Source organism: Hyperolius riggenbachi, chromosome 9 (assembly GCF_040937935.1).
Source record: "Hyperolius riggenbachi isolate aHypRig1 chromosome 9, aHypRig1.pri, whole genome shotgun sequence".
Taxonomy (NCBI): domain Eukaryota; kingdom Metazoa; phylum Chordata; class Amphibia; order Anura; family Hyperoliidae; genus Hyperolius; species Hyperolius riggenbachi.
In genome coordinates this window covers 97,073,193-97,087,029 of record NC_090654.1, presented here as the reverse complement: position 1 = coordinate 97,087,029, position 13,837 = coordinate 97,073,193, and the positions used below count along the sequence as shown (strand labels likewise).

General features: G+C 50.0%; 1 protein-coding gene across 1 annotated transcript in view; it reads right to left on the bottom strand.

Moving 5' to 3' along the window:
* RPRD2 (regulation of nuclear pre-mRNA domain containing 2) overlaps positions 1-13,837 on the bottom strand; it is a 117,512-nt gene that overhangs the window by 74,448 nt on the left and 29,227 nt on the right. The gene's annotated exons all lie outside the window — the stretch shown is intronic.

Genomic DNA, 13,837 nt, shown 5'->3' with positions numbered 1-13,837 from the left:
CCAGCTCACTCAAGATATGCAAGCGCTCTATCCAATACTCCAAGGGGTCCACAGGCTCCTCGCTGCCGGTGTCAAGCCCACTGAAGGACCCCATGTAGTCGACCACCATCCGGGTCAGGCGCTGGCTGTGACTTTGTGAGGAGGATGCTGCTGCACGCACCTCTCTTGGCTGCTCTACCGTCATGTAGAGTGCCTTTGTCAAGGACAGCAGGTCTCCTGGGCGCCTGATGCTGCTGCAGGCACCGGCTGCTGTGCTGGCTGGACAGAGACAGAGGGGGTGGAAGGATGGGGGAAGGCTTCCTCCAATCACCGAACAAGGATCTCTTGCAACTCCCTTGTTCGCTGCTCACTGTCTCCAGCAGACAGAAACTGAGCCACCTTCCCCTTCAGCCGTGGGTCCAGGATAATGCTGATGCAGGCGTCCTCCCAAGCTTGCATCTGCCTAACCCTGGGGTCTGTGCGCAGGCAGCACAGCATGTGCCCTGCCATGGTGAACAGGGCTGTCCGTCCAGCAGAGACATCAGGGTCAATGGCCTCAAGCTCGCTGTCCTCTTAATCTGGCCCCTGAGCCTCTTCCTCCTCTCTCCACCTTCTCACCACTGCTGCTGCGCTCTGCTGTTCCCCCTCAACAGCAACATCTAGCACCTCCAACTCCTCCTCCAACAACTCAAATTCCTGCACAGAACTGTACTGCGCAGGCGGCTGCTGTTCCAGTTGGATCAGGGCCTCCTCTCCCAAATCCATCAAATCGCAAAGTGCCCTGTCCAGCAGACAAAGGGCACCCACTGGCAGAGGGATGCCCGTCCCTCGCTAACTAGGTTGGTTCCCTGCAGAAAGGGAGCCAACACCAAGCAGACCTGCTGCATCTGCCCCCACTGTGCATTGGAGAGGAGCTGGAGTTTGGTGGTGCCGGCGAGAGTGCCCTCAACAATGTGGTGGTCGAAAGCCCTCCTCTGCTCAACCAGCTGCTCCAACATCGCCAGGGTGAAGTTCCAGCGAGTTGGCACATCGATGACAAGGCGGTGTCGTGGCAGGCCCTTACGCTGCTGCATGTCAGCCAGGTTTGCTGCAGCAGCAGCTGAGCGGCGGAAAGTGCTAACAATTTTCCAAGCCGCTTCCAAATGATTGTCCATCCCCTGGTAGGTGCGCATGAACTTCTGCACCACCAGGTTTAGGACGTGGGCCAAGCAGGGGACGTGGGTCAAGTGTCCCCTGCTGATTGCACCAGCAGGTTGGCCGCATTGTCGGACACCACCAATCTGACTCGGAGGCCTCTGGGGGTCAGCCACGTCTTCTCCTGCTCCCTCAGGTAGCGGAGCAAGTTGGCTGCCGTGAGACTGTTCTTCCCCAGGCTTCTCATCTCCAGCAGTGCTTGGCAATGGCGGGCCTTCACTCTGCTGCTGAGGCGGGGTCGCTTGGCGGTGGGAGCTGCTGCTTCTCTCCTGACCCAGCGAGGTGGCACCCCATAGTGGGCGACTGGTGCTGCTGATGCGCCAGAGGATGGGCCTGCTGCTTCCTCGCTGGTGCATTCCACCATGCTGACCCAGTGGGCCGTGAAGGACAGGTAGCGTTCTGTCCCGAAACGGCTGCTCCATGAATCCATGGTGACGTGGCGTGGATCTGCTCACTCACAGCGTGATCGAGTGAGCGGCCCACGTTCGCCATAGCAAATCGGTGCAGTGCTGAGATCGTCGTGTGGGAAAAATAGTGGCGGCTTGGAATTTGCCACTCCGGGATCCCACACTGCAGGAGCGTTCGCATGTTACTCCCCTCCTGCACAAAGGAGTATAGCAGGACCTGGGAGCACATGGCCCGGGCAAGCAACCCGTTCAGCACCCGGATGCGCCTGTTGGTGGGAGGCAGAACCTTGGTCACACCGGGAAAGGACTCGCTGAGCAGGGTCTGGCGGAGGAGTTTGCCTGCATGGGAGGATGAAGAGGCGCCACTGGTGGGAACAGATGAGGCCACTGAGGACTGGCTGCCTGGGGGGGGGGGTGAAAGAAGCAGTGAGTTTCAGTGCTCCTGCTGCTGAAGCTGGATGAGCAGGAGGGTGGAGTTCTGCTGCTGAAGTCCGTGCAGTGGCTGTCTGGCTCTGACCACTGCCTGCGCCACTGTCCTTCAGCTTCAGAAACTCACTGTAGTTCTGAAAAGGTTTGGTGGGTCTGCAGGCATGAGGTACCCAACTTGTTGAGATTGTGACCTCTGCTCAGGCTGGCACGGCAACAGTGGCAAATGGCACGGGTCTTGTCAGACTGGGGATTTCAACTTGCCTTTCAAGCTTGAGGGCTGGGGAGGTTTTTTTTGCCTTTGAAGGGCTGTGTTTTTTCCCTTTGCTTGGAGGAGCTTTGCTGCAGGTGGTAGCGGCTGAAGCAGCAGGCTGTGGCTCCTGCCTTCCACACCCTGTGCTGGCCGCCATGCTGCTGCCGCGCCTCTGCGCCAGAGACGCCTCCTCCTCAGATGATGAGCTGCCTTCACCCAACTGTGGTGGTGGCACATAGGGACGGTCCAGCACATCATCCCCTCTGAGCCCGCCTCAACCAACTCCTCTGCCCCAACATCCCCTGCATCACGCCCCTCCTCCTCAGCGCCAACAACAAACTCCTCCTCCTCCTCGCATGCCCCATCATCTCCTCCTCAAATTGCTCCACAACATCCCTCAAAACGCTTGCGGTCCCTGGGGTGAAGAGCGAGCTCAGTGAGGGCAGGCTGGTCGCTGGGGTCGACGTGACCTCAAGTGGTGGTGGTGGAGGCCTGCTGTGGACCGGAGTGCTGGTGGCGCTGGAGGTCTGGCTGGAAACTGTGGCTTGCTGCTCCGCCATCATTTCCACAACAGCCTGTGCCTGACTCTTCGCAATGCGCCGGGGGCGACGACCCGGGGCAAAGATGGGCGCAACACGCTGCTGTTGCGCCTCTGCTCCCTCCGCCACAACTCTGGTCAGTGGCTGGCGGCGGACTAGTCACAGACCTGCTGGTGCTGCCAGTGGCTGCAGCAATGGCGCTGCCTCTCCTGGTGGTGCCTAGACCTCTACCGCTCATTGTGCAAATATAGAAATACAATAAAAAAAATATATATATATATTATATACATATACATACACATACATATATATGATGTAAACTTTAATAAAGAGTCTGGGTTGGTGACAAAAAAAAAAAAAAAGTTTTTATATTTTTTACATTTTTTAAACTCGTGTGACAAAAAAGTCTGTCACACACGGACGCAATCAATAGGGTGGGGCAGATGACAGTCACAGATCACAACAGATGCTGGCCTAGTGGCCACTGGCTCGTGAAGTAACTTACACAGTAGTAGACTAGTAGTAGTAGTGTGATAGCCTGCAGCACTAAAACTCACAGGCTACAGCACAGCAGTACAATTTAACCACTTAAGCCCTTGGTCGATTTCACTTTATGCATCCGAGCAAGGTTCACCTCCCATTCATTAGCCTATAACTTTATCACTACTTATCACAATGAACTGATCTATATCTTGTTTTTTCCACCACCAATTAAGCTGGCCATACACTGGCCCGATTTGCCGCCGATTCGACAGCAGATTCGATCACTGGGATCGAATCTGCTGGCAATCGTTCGCACTTAACGCACCCGCCGATCCAATTTTCTCCCGAACGATCGCGCCGTGCGGGTTACTTCCGTCGATCGCCCGCGGGTAGGGAGTGCGTCGCTAGCGGCGGCCGATCCGATACAGTTGCAGTGTATGCTGGGATGCGGTGCGGGGTGCAGCGCGGAGAAGAGGACCCAGAGCCAGCTTCAGGTAATGTAAGCGGGGGGGGGGGGGGGGGGTTAGGGGCAGGCGGCAGCGGCGGCTCCACAGATTGTGATCGGTTTCAGGCTGAAATCGATTCACAATCTGTTTGCAGTAAAGGCAGACATACGATCCCTCTCTGATCAGATTCGGTCAGATAGGGATCTGTCAGCTGGTCGATCTAGTGGCAAATCGACCAGTGTATGGCTACCTTTAGGCTTTCTTTGGGTGGTACATTTGCTAAAAGCTACCTTACTGTAAATGCATTTTAACAGCAAGAAAAAAAAACTGAAAAAAATTCATTATTTATCAGTTTTCGGCCATTATAGTTTTAAAATAATACATGCCTCCATAATTAAAACCCACATATTGTATTTGCCCATTTGTCCCAGTTATTACACCGTTTAAATTATGTCCCTATCAATGTATGGCGACAATATTTTATTTGGAAATAAAAGCATTTTTTCCGTTTTGCATCCATCACTATTTACAACCTTATATAAAAAAATTAAAAAAATGAAATATTTCATCTTTACATAGATAGAATTTAATAAGTTTAGACCCTTAGGGTTTTTATTTTTTTATTGTAAATTTTTTTTTTTAGTAAACATTTTATGTGGGTATTTGAGAGGGTGGGATGTAAATAGTATTTGTTTTGGGTAAATATATGTGTATTTTCATTTTTTTTTTACATTTAGATGTAGTTTTACTTTTTGAGTTTGTTTACATGACTTTACGCTTAGAGGGACAGAAAAAGCGAAGCTTCTGAGAGAAGCTGTCGCTTTTTCTGTGGGGGAGAGAAATCAGTGATCGGGCACCATGGCCTATTTCATTGATTCCTGGGCTAACGATCGGCCGTGGGAACGCATATGGCCTCCTTGACTTAGTTGTACGCCGAGGAGGACAAAGTGGTTAAAGAGAGTCTGTAGCGAGAATAAATCTCGCTTCAGACCTCATAGATAGCAGGGGCATGTGTGCCCCTGCTAAACCGCCGCTATCCCGCGGCTTAACGGGGGTCCCTTCACCCCCAAATCCCCTCGGTGCAGCCAGGGATCTCTTCCTGGTTGGGGCAGGGCTAACCGCCGCAGCCCTGCCCCACGTGCATCTGTCAGCGCGTATCTCCGCCTCTCCCCCGCCCCTCTCAGTCTTCCTTCACTGAGAGGGGCGGGGGAGAGGTGGCGATGCGCCGCTGATAGACGCGACTGGAGGCAGGGCTGCAGCCGTTAGCCCTGCCTCCAGGAAAAGAAAACACACGACCAAGTTTGCGCCCAATGCTTGCGGGGGTGGGTTTGGGGGTGAAGGGACCCCCGTTTAGCCGCGCGATAGCGGCGTTTTAGCAGTGGCACACATGCCCCTGCTAACTATGAACTCTGAAGCAAGATTTATTCGCGGCGGCACAGCAAGCACAGTTGCCCCAGTATAAGGAGTCTAGTTACCCCGGTACAGCTAGTATAGTGCCCCAGTATAATTAGTATCAAAGTGACCAAGTATAGTTGCCCCAGTATAGCTAATATAGTGAGTGCCCCAGTATAGCTAGTATAGTGCCCAGTGTGCCCCAGCATAGCTAGTATAGTGCCCCATGTGCCCCAGGATAGCTAGTATGGTGCCCCAGGATAGCTAGTATTGTGCCCAGTGTGCCCAAGTATAGCTAATATAGTGCCCAGTGTGCCCAAGTATAGCTAATATAGTGCCCAGTGTGCCCCAGGATAGCTAGTATAGTTCCCCATGTGCCCCAGGATAGCTAGTACAGTGCCCAGTGTGCCCCAGGATAGCTAGTACAGTGCCCAGTGTGCCCCAGGATAGCTAGTACAGTGCCCAGTGTGCCCCAGGATAGCTAGTACAGTGCCCAGTGTGCCCCAGGATAGCTAGTACAGTGCCCAGTGTGCCCCAGGATAGCTAGTACAGTGCCCAGTGTGCCCCAGGATAGCTAGTACAGTGCCCCAGGATAGCTAGTACAGTGCCCCAGGATAGCTAGTACAGTGCCCCAGGATAGCTAGTACAGTGCCCCAGGATAGCTAGTATAGTGCCCCAGGATAGCTAGTATAGTGCCCCAGGATAGCTAGTATAGTGCCCCATGTGCCCCAGGATAGCTAGTATAGTGCCCCATGTGCCCCAGGATAGCTAGTATAGTGCCCCAGGATAGCTAGTATAGTGCCCCAGGATAGCCCACTACCCCTGCGGCCGCCTCTCCTGTTACCTTATGAGCTGGCGGCCGCTTCCTGTCACAGATTCCCGTAGCCGCTCTCCTCCGTGCAGCATCTTCTATTTACAGCAGCGCGTCGCACGGCTGCTGTAAGGAGGAAAGCAGGCGGGGCAGCGGTTCCCATGGTAACGGCGATCGCCGCTACAGGAAGCCGTAGCCCCGCCTCCTTCCCTCCTTACAGCAGCAGCACAGGAAGTGCTGCTTTAATAGGAGATGCTACACAGAGGAGATCGGCTACGGGGAATCTGTGACAGGAAGCGGCCGCCAGTTCATACGGTGACAGGAGCGGCGGCTGCGGGGGGTGGGTGGGGGGGTGGGCTGCGAGAGGCCAGACCCGCCGCAGCTCAGTGGGAAACTGCACACAGGCCGGCAGTGGGCCGGTGGTCGGGGACCCCTGCTATAGAGCCTTCCCACACCTTTCCTGGTCCCCTCGTTCCAGTGCTGGCTCGCCCGGTAGCAGTATTTGACTAATTTAGTCAAATACTGCTTTACCCGGCCGAAGGAGGATTCAGAAGTCTTCAGGGAGCCCGAGTGCTCCTGAAGGGCCGCCCTGTACTGCGCCTGCTCTCGCCTGTGCAGTATGGAGCCGCACGTCTTTGGGAGGACACGGCTCCCGAAGACTTCCAAATACCCTTTCTGTGGGGGATTGAAACGGGGAGGGACAGGCACAGGATAGAGGGCACCGAGAGAGGAGACGGAAGGCTCTATACAACCCAGAGCCTTCCCTCAAGTATTTGCTTCATATTTTTTTAAATGCGGTTCCTATTCACTTTAAATGGAACCTAAAGCGAGGCTTTCATATTTATTTCCTTTTAAGTAATACCAGTTGCCTGGCTGTCCTCCTAATCTCCTTGACTGCCATAGTGTTGAAATCACACACCTGAAACACAAGCATGCTTGTTCAGGGAATATGGCTAAAACATTAAAGCCAGAAGATAAGCAGGACAGCCAGGCAATATGCACTGCAGTGTTCTCCCCAGGGCTGTTTAAGTGGGCGGGCCGCCCGGCTGTTTTGAAGCACCGCCCAGGTGCTGGATCGCTTGTCCTGTGCTCATATCTGTACCGGGAAAACGTACAAATTAACATCCTGGCCGTGGGACTTATCACCGATGTAGTTCCCATTCCGCCCACTGGGTGGTGTGTTGTACAAGAGCCACCAATCCTGCCGCCCTATCTTTTGTATGCGCTGTTGGTGAGGGATCTCGGGAGTTGTAGACTCTTCTCTGTTCTCACTAATGCAGAGCTGAGTCTGGGAACTACATCTCCCGGCATACTCTGCGCTGTGAACTCTTTCTTCCCTAGGCGGCAGCTTCAAGTTTGTCTCTTCTCTCTCTCTCTGCACCTCCCCCCCTCCTCCCGAGAAGTCCTGCATCTTCATAACAAACAACTATGGCTAGTTCTGAAGGAGGTGAGGAAGGGAGCACAGCAACAGGAGTCTTGCAGCTACATTTACTAACTCAGAGCTGGAAACTTTGCCGTGCGGCTTCTTGCTGGACCCCCGTTACCCTGTCCAGCGAGGTGAGTGTCTGCATGTTGTATTACAGGAGAGCGATCAGTATAATCTGTAAACTGCAGCAGTTCAGTTTGCCTGTGCTGGGAACAGGCTGCAGGGAGGTAACAAAGTTGATTACTGCTGGTCATTATAGAAGCATATGTTGTGGGTGCTAGGTCACTTCTGCTGGTCATTATACAGGCATTTGTTAAGGGTGATATGTGCGAGTACTGCTGATCATTTCACATGCATGTGCTGGGGCTTAGACAGTTGTTGGAGGTAACTGTTGCTGTATTTATCTGATAGTCATAATGGCTGCATTAGGTAATTGGGGGTGATTGTTGCAGCATTTGGCATTGCAAAATGGTATGCTAATAAATAGAATCATGCAGTTTCTGCATATTTATCATTCTATCCACCCATGTGATGTTATGGCCACACATTTTTCACCACACAAACTATTCCCCCCCCCCCCCCTCCTTATGAAATCCAACCCCACCCGGCTACTTTTTCATACCACCCGGCTGGGAAAAAATTCTGGGGAGAACACTGCACTGTTTAAAAGGAAATAAGTATGCCAGCCTTTACATCCCACCTGCTTTAAAGGGGGACTTCAGCCTAAACAAACATACTGTCATCAAGTTACATTAGTTATGTTAATTAGAATAGATAGGTAATATAATCTCTTACCCACCCTGTTTTAAAAGAACAGGCAAATGTTTGTGATTCATGGGGGCTGCCATCTTTGTCATGGGGGCAGCCATATTATTGGTTGAAAGGAGGTGACAAGGAGCAGGAGACAGTTCCAACTGTCCTGTGCCCTGATAACCCCTCCCAGCTGCACACGCTAGGCTTCAAATGTCTAATTCAAAATGTAAAAAAAAAACTCCAGGCCTTTTCAGTGCTGCTGAGTCGATTTAAGTAAAAATTGCCTAAAAATAGTGCCCCAAATATTTTAGAAAAAAAGGTTAACATTTCTAAGTCACTATATGTCTCCTAATTCTGTGTGCCTTTGCAGAATTGTGTGGAATTGCGCCATGGCAACAGGATTATGGGAAGTTTTTTTTTTGGGGGGGGGGGTAGCTACAGTAACAAGCTCATCTGAAAATCCAAACCAAAGAAACTTCCCATTTCAGATAAAAAAACAAAACAAAAAAAAAAACTGTCCAGAAGGTAACTGCATTTCCCCTCCTTTTGAAGAGTTTACACAGTGATGTACGCCTGTTATCTAGGTGATGTTTGTTAAGAGAGGGACAGTAATCTGTAAAATAAGTAGTAAATTAACACTGAGCTGGTAAAAAAAAAAAAAAAAAAAAAAAAACAGGGGAGGGGGGGGGATTTGTGATGTCACTTTCGGCATCACAGAGACACAGAAAAAATGGAGACCAGCAAAAGTATTGTTTCTTCCCCATTGATCTGACAGTGATTTCGCCGTACTCAGGAGAAATAGTATAATGTGTTTTGGGGTGTACTTTTACACATATAAATGAGAATTTTTGATTTTTTTTTTTACCTACACACAAAATTGTTCATTTACAGAGATATTTCTCCCACCCAGCATGGGTGTGTGTAAAAAAATACACCCCAAAACACGTACTACCCCTCTTGAGTACGGCAATACCACATGTGACACATTTGCAGCCTAACTGCGCTAAGGGGCCCAAAGTCCTATGAGTACCTTTAGGATTTTACAGGTCATTGAGGCATTTGGTTTCCAGACTACTCCTCACGGTTTTGGGCCCCTAAAATGCCAGGGCAGTATAGGAACCCCACAAGTGACCCAATTCCAGAAAGACGACACCCCAAGGTATTCCGTTAGGAATATGGTGAGTTCATAGGTTTTATTTTTTGTCACAAGTTAGCGAAAATTGATTTTTATTGTTTTGTGACAAAAAATAAAATCTTCTATGAACTCATCATACACCTAGCAGAATATCTTGGGGTGTCTTCTTTCTAAAATGGGGTCACTTGTGGGGTTCCTATACTGCCCTGGCATTTTAGGGGCCCAAAACCGTGAGGAGTAATCTGGAAACCAAATGCCTCAAAACGACTGTTCAGGGGTATAAGCATCTGCAAATTTTGATGACAGGTGGTCTATGAGGGGTCAAACTTTGTGGAACCGGTCATAAGCAGGGTGGCCTCTTAGATGACAGGTTGTATTGGCACTGAAGTGCAGGATGTTCTCAAATCGTGACCTGGACATGGCAGCAGAGAACATGGTCATGTGATGTATTGGGTGCGTAGACCAATAAGACCACAATACATTCTTTTTGACTAGACTCATGTTAAGGAGAAGGCCGAAAAAAAATTTAAGTTTGGAAACTTGGAGTGGTTTCCACCGAAAAGGCTGGGCATGGTAACTTCTCGGATTGGCGGTTGTGTATTGTGTGACATAACGGTTGGTCTCAGCCTCAAATAAGTCGTAGAGATCCACGGTGCAGAACAAATGAAAAAAAGTATAGGGCCAATCCTAGATTATCTGTCTCCACCTGGACTCCAGACTGGGCGGTGAAAGGGGGCAGTACAGGTGTGGCGGAACCAGGGGATTACCAATTGGAATATGGGTAGTACAGGCCCGTTTTGCTGGTGGCTGCGACTCGGGTCTTAATGCACGTGCCACCGAACCAGTTTCTACTACCATGCTGGTGCTCGCCACATCACCAGGGTCTACGGTAGTACTGGTGCTAGGTCCAGGAGATGCAACGGTGCTGGTGCATGCCTCACCAAAAAAAAAAAAAAAAAAAAAAAAAAAAAAAAAAAAACTCGGATCAGTGCTGCCCTTGAGTCTGATCCTGCGGTCCAGTGACATAGGGGTGTGGTACGCCTGGCTCTAGCCGGGACCTCAACCTCGTCATTGCTATCGGTCAGAAAGCCACGGCTGTTAACCGGTTCGTATTCAGACCCGGATGATTCGTCGGATGAGGCTTCCCAATCGCATTCACCCCACTGGGCCAGAATCTCGGCGGCCTATTCAGCGGAATACCCCTTTTTTTGCCATGGTGGACTGCTAAATTTAGGGGGTATTCCTCTGAGACTACCCAGGAAAAAGAGCACCTACCTAGCAAAAGGGAGTACTTGTGAAGTAGAAAGCTGTGGTCACTGAGTTTTTTTTTTTATCAAAACTGATCTTTACAGCGCCACAGTTATTGTACAGTGTTTTAGCAGTAATCAGAAAAAAAAATTCTGTCACTGCGGTGGGGCGGGTGAGGGTTTGGCCGGGTGATCAGAAGCCCACAGGGGGCAGTTTAGGGCCTGGTCTGATGGGTAGGAGTGCTAGGGTTTGACAGGAGGTGATTGATGAGTGTCTCAGGGTGTGATTAGAGGGGAGAATAGATGCAATCAATGCACTGGGGAGGTGTTCGGAAGGGGTCTGAGGGTTTGGCCGAGTGATCAGGAGCCCACACGGGGCAAATTAGGGCCTGATCTGATTGGTAGGTGTGCTAGGGGGAGACAGGAGGTGATTGATGGGGGTGTCAGGGTGTGATTAGAGGGGGGAATAGAGGCAATCAATGCACTGGCGAGGTGATTGGGGGGGGGGGGCCTGAGGGTGATCTGAGGGTGTGGGTGATTGGGTGCCCGCAAGGGGCAGATGAGGGTCTGACCTGATGGGTATGATGGATAGCAGTGACAGGTGGTGACAGGGGGTGTGTCACGATTCCCATCTGCTGATTATTATATTGTGAACTTATTGAATGGACTTCCACTATCCACCAGCAGGTGGCCTGTCATTATGTACAAAGACTTGCAGTTAATTGTCTGGCCTGTAGAGGCCTCTAATGGAACTTTGATCATTTACCACCAGCTGCTTCCTGTTACATGGACTATATAAAGACTGCCTCTTCCTCCAAACAATTGCCAGAACCTCGTCCCCTTTAGGTCTGAGTTCCTGGACACTCCTGTTCCTTGATTCTTGTTCCTCGTTTACCTGATTTGATAACCTGTTGCTGAACCTTTGCTTGTCCTGACTCTGCTTCTGTTTATTCCTCTGTGCCTCGCCTGTATCTGATTACCCGTTGCTGACCCTGGTACTCTGTTATGACTTGTCATTGCCATTCCCAGTGATACCACAATATTTGTATATATATTTGTATGTTTTTATATATTCACGGTTATTTGCATTTAGTTAGATAGGTTTGTTTGCATATGTGTATATTGCATGTGCTTGATTGGTTGGTGATCACCTGTATATATTTGCTGTGTATGTGGTTCACATATATTTGCATCATTGTATATATGTATATATCACTGCAATTCCTGGTTGTCGTACATAGCTTGCGGTGCATGTGGTTGCATTTATGCACCATATGGGGTTCATTAAACACTTTTGCACACTACTGTTTCTGTTTCAGTGTCAGTATTTCTGCAAATTGTGGTCATTCCTCGCAATACCGGCTTGCGCCGTGACAGGGTGATTGATTGGTGATCCGTGGGTGATTAGAGGGGAGAACAGATGTAAACAATGCACTTGGGAGGTGATCGGAGGGCAGGTCTGCGGGCGATGAGGGTGTGGGCGAGTGATCAGGTGCCCGCAAGGGGCAGGTGAGGGTCTGATCTGATGGGTGGCAGTGACAGGTGGTGACGGGGTGATTGAAAGGTGATCAGTGGGTGATTACAGGGGGAATAGATTTATAGAGTACACAGGGGGGAGGGGTGTGGGGAGGATCTGAGGGAATGGTGGTGATCAGGAGCCCCCAGGAGACAGTTTAGGACATAATCTAAAATATAGCGTTGACATAAGGACAGGGGGTGACTAATGGGTTGTATGGGGGGGGGGGGGGGGTGATTGGATGCAAACAATGGTCTGAGGGGTTGACCAGGAGGGGGGGGGGGGGCAGGGTCCGAGAGGTGCTGTGGGCTATCAGGGGGCAGGATCAGTGTGCTGGTGTTTTTACTACAAGGGCTGCCTCCTCCCCTGGTGGTCCCTCGATCACTGGGACCACCAGGGGAGGAGGCAGCCTGTATACATTAAAAGTGTATTATACACTTTGTACACGGCAGATCGGGGGTTAACAACCCGCCGGCGCTGCTAATTGACCGGCGGGCTGACGTCATGGGTGGGCAGCGCCTAATGCCGGCGGATGAGTGCTCATGTATGCACGCGATCCCTGGCTAATAAGTCCCCCCGGCAGGGCTGTGGAGTCGGTCCAAAAATCCACCGACTCCGACTCCTCAGTTTAGGATTCCACCGACTCCGACTCCTCTAATTTGCATATTACAATTTTGTTGATTAAAAGTATGTAACATGAAATTCGTCTCTTAACTGCCAACGCTTAGGAATTTTACAAGACAACTGAAGTGAGAAGGATATGTAGACTACTATATTTATTCCCTTTAGACTAAAACTAGTCCTTGGTAAGAGTACTTGTAAAAGGTACAAACCGGAACAAAGAACATCTATCAGGCCCTAGGCAATGTAAGTGTGGGTACATGTAAGAATGATGTGCAGGTACTCTGCAGGGGAATGAGGAGATTGTAAACAGACAACACCTCTGTGTTCAATGTGCACAGCATTCTCAGTGGATTCCCTGCAGCTCTGTGGGGAGAGCATATGTAGAGTATAGTGTTACTGTGTAACAAAGTAAACCTGAGACAGATGAAATTAAAGTTTTATACATACCTGGGGCTTCCTCCAGCCGCCTTCAGGATAATCAGTCCCTCGTTGTCCTCCTCCACCACCTGGATCTTCTGCTATGAGTCCAGGTACTTGAGCCAGTCAGGCGTAGTGCGCATGCACACACTCCACCGCCAGGAGCATACTACACCTGTGCAGCACTATTGCGCAGGTGCAGAATGCTCCTGGCTGTGGGAGCGGCATGCGGCCCGACAGCGCTGACTGGCTGAATTACCAGGACTCGTAGCAGAAGATCCAGGTGGTGGAGGACAGCGAGGCACTGATTAGCCTGAAGGGGGCTGGAGGAAGCCCCAGGTATGTATAAAACTTTACTTTTCATCCGTCTCAGTTACCCTTTAATTTGTAGTCACCAAACCAAATTTTAATAACACATCAAATTATTTGATTTCATCAGCAAAGGGAGTGCATACATTTGCATAAATCAGCATCAATGCAGAATTATTTCCATCTCGTTGACCATTTCTATTAGTGACACAGCTACACATCAGGCTTTATTCTTACAGCATAGATGTTATTTAGTATATATAAGAGATTCCTGTGTACACATCATATATACAGTCACAATCAGATATGTATATCTGACCTTAAAAATACGGGGACTGCTTTATTGAAGCAGCACAAGTAACTAATTTTGATTGGTTTGTTTTATTTTTGTGGACTAAGCATAGCTATTACTGTATATATACATTATTTTTAATGACTATTATCTGAGAAATAGAACATTTTATCATATTTTCTATTTTA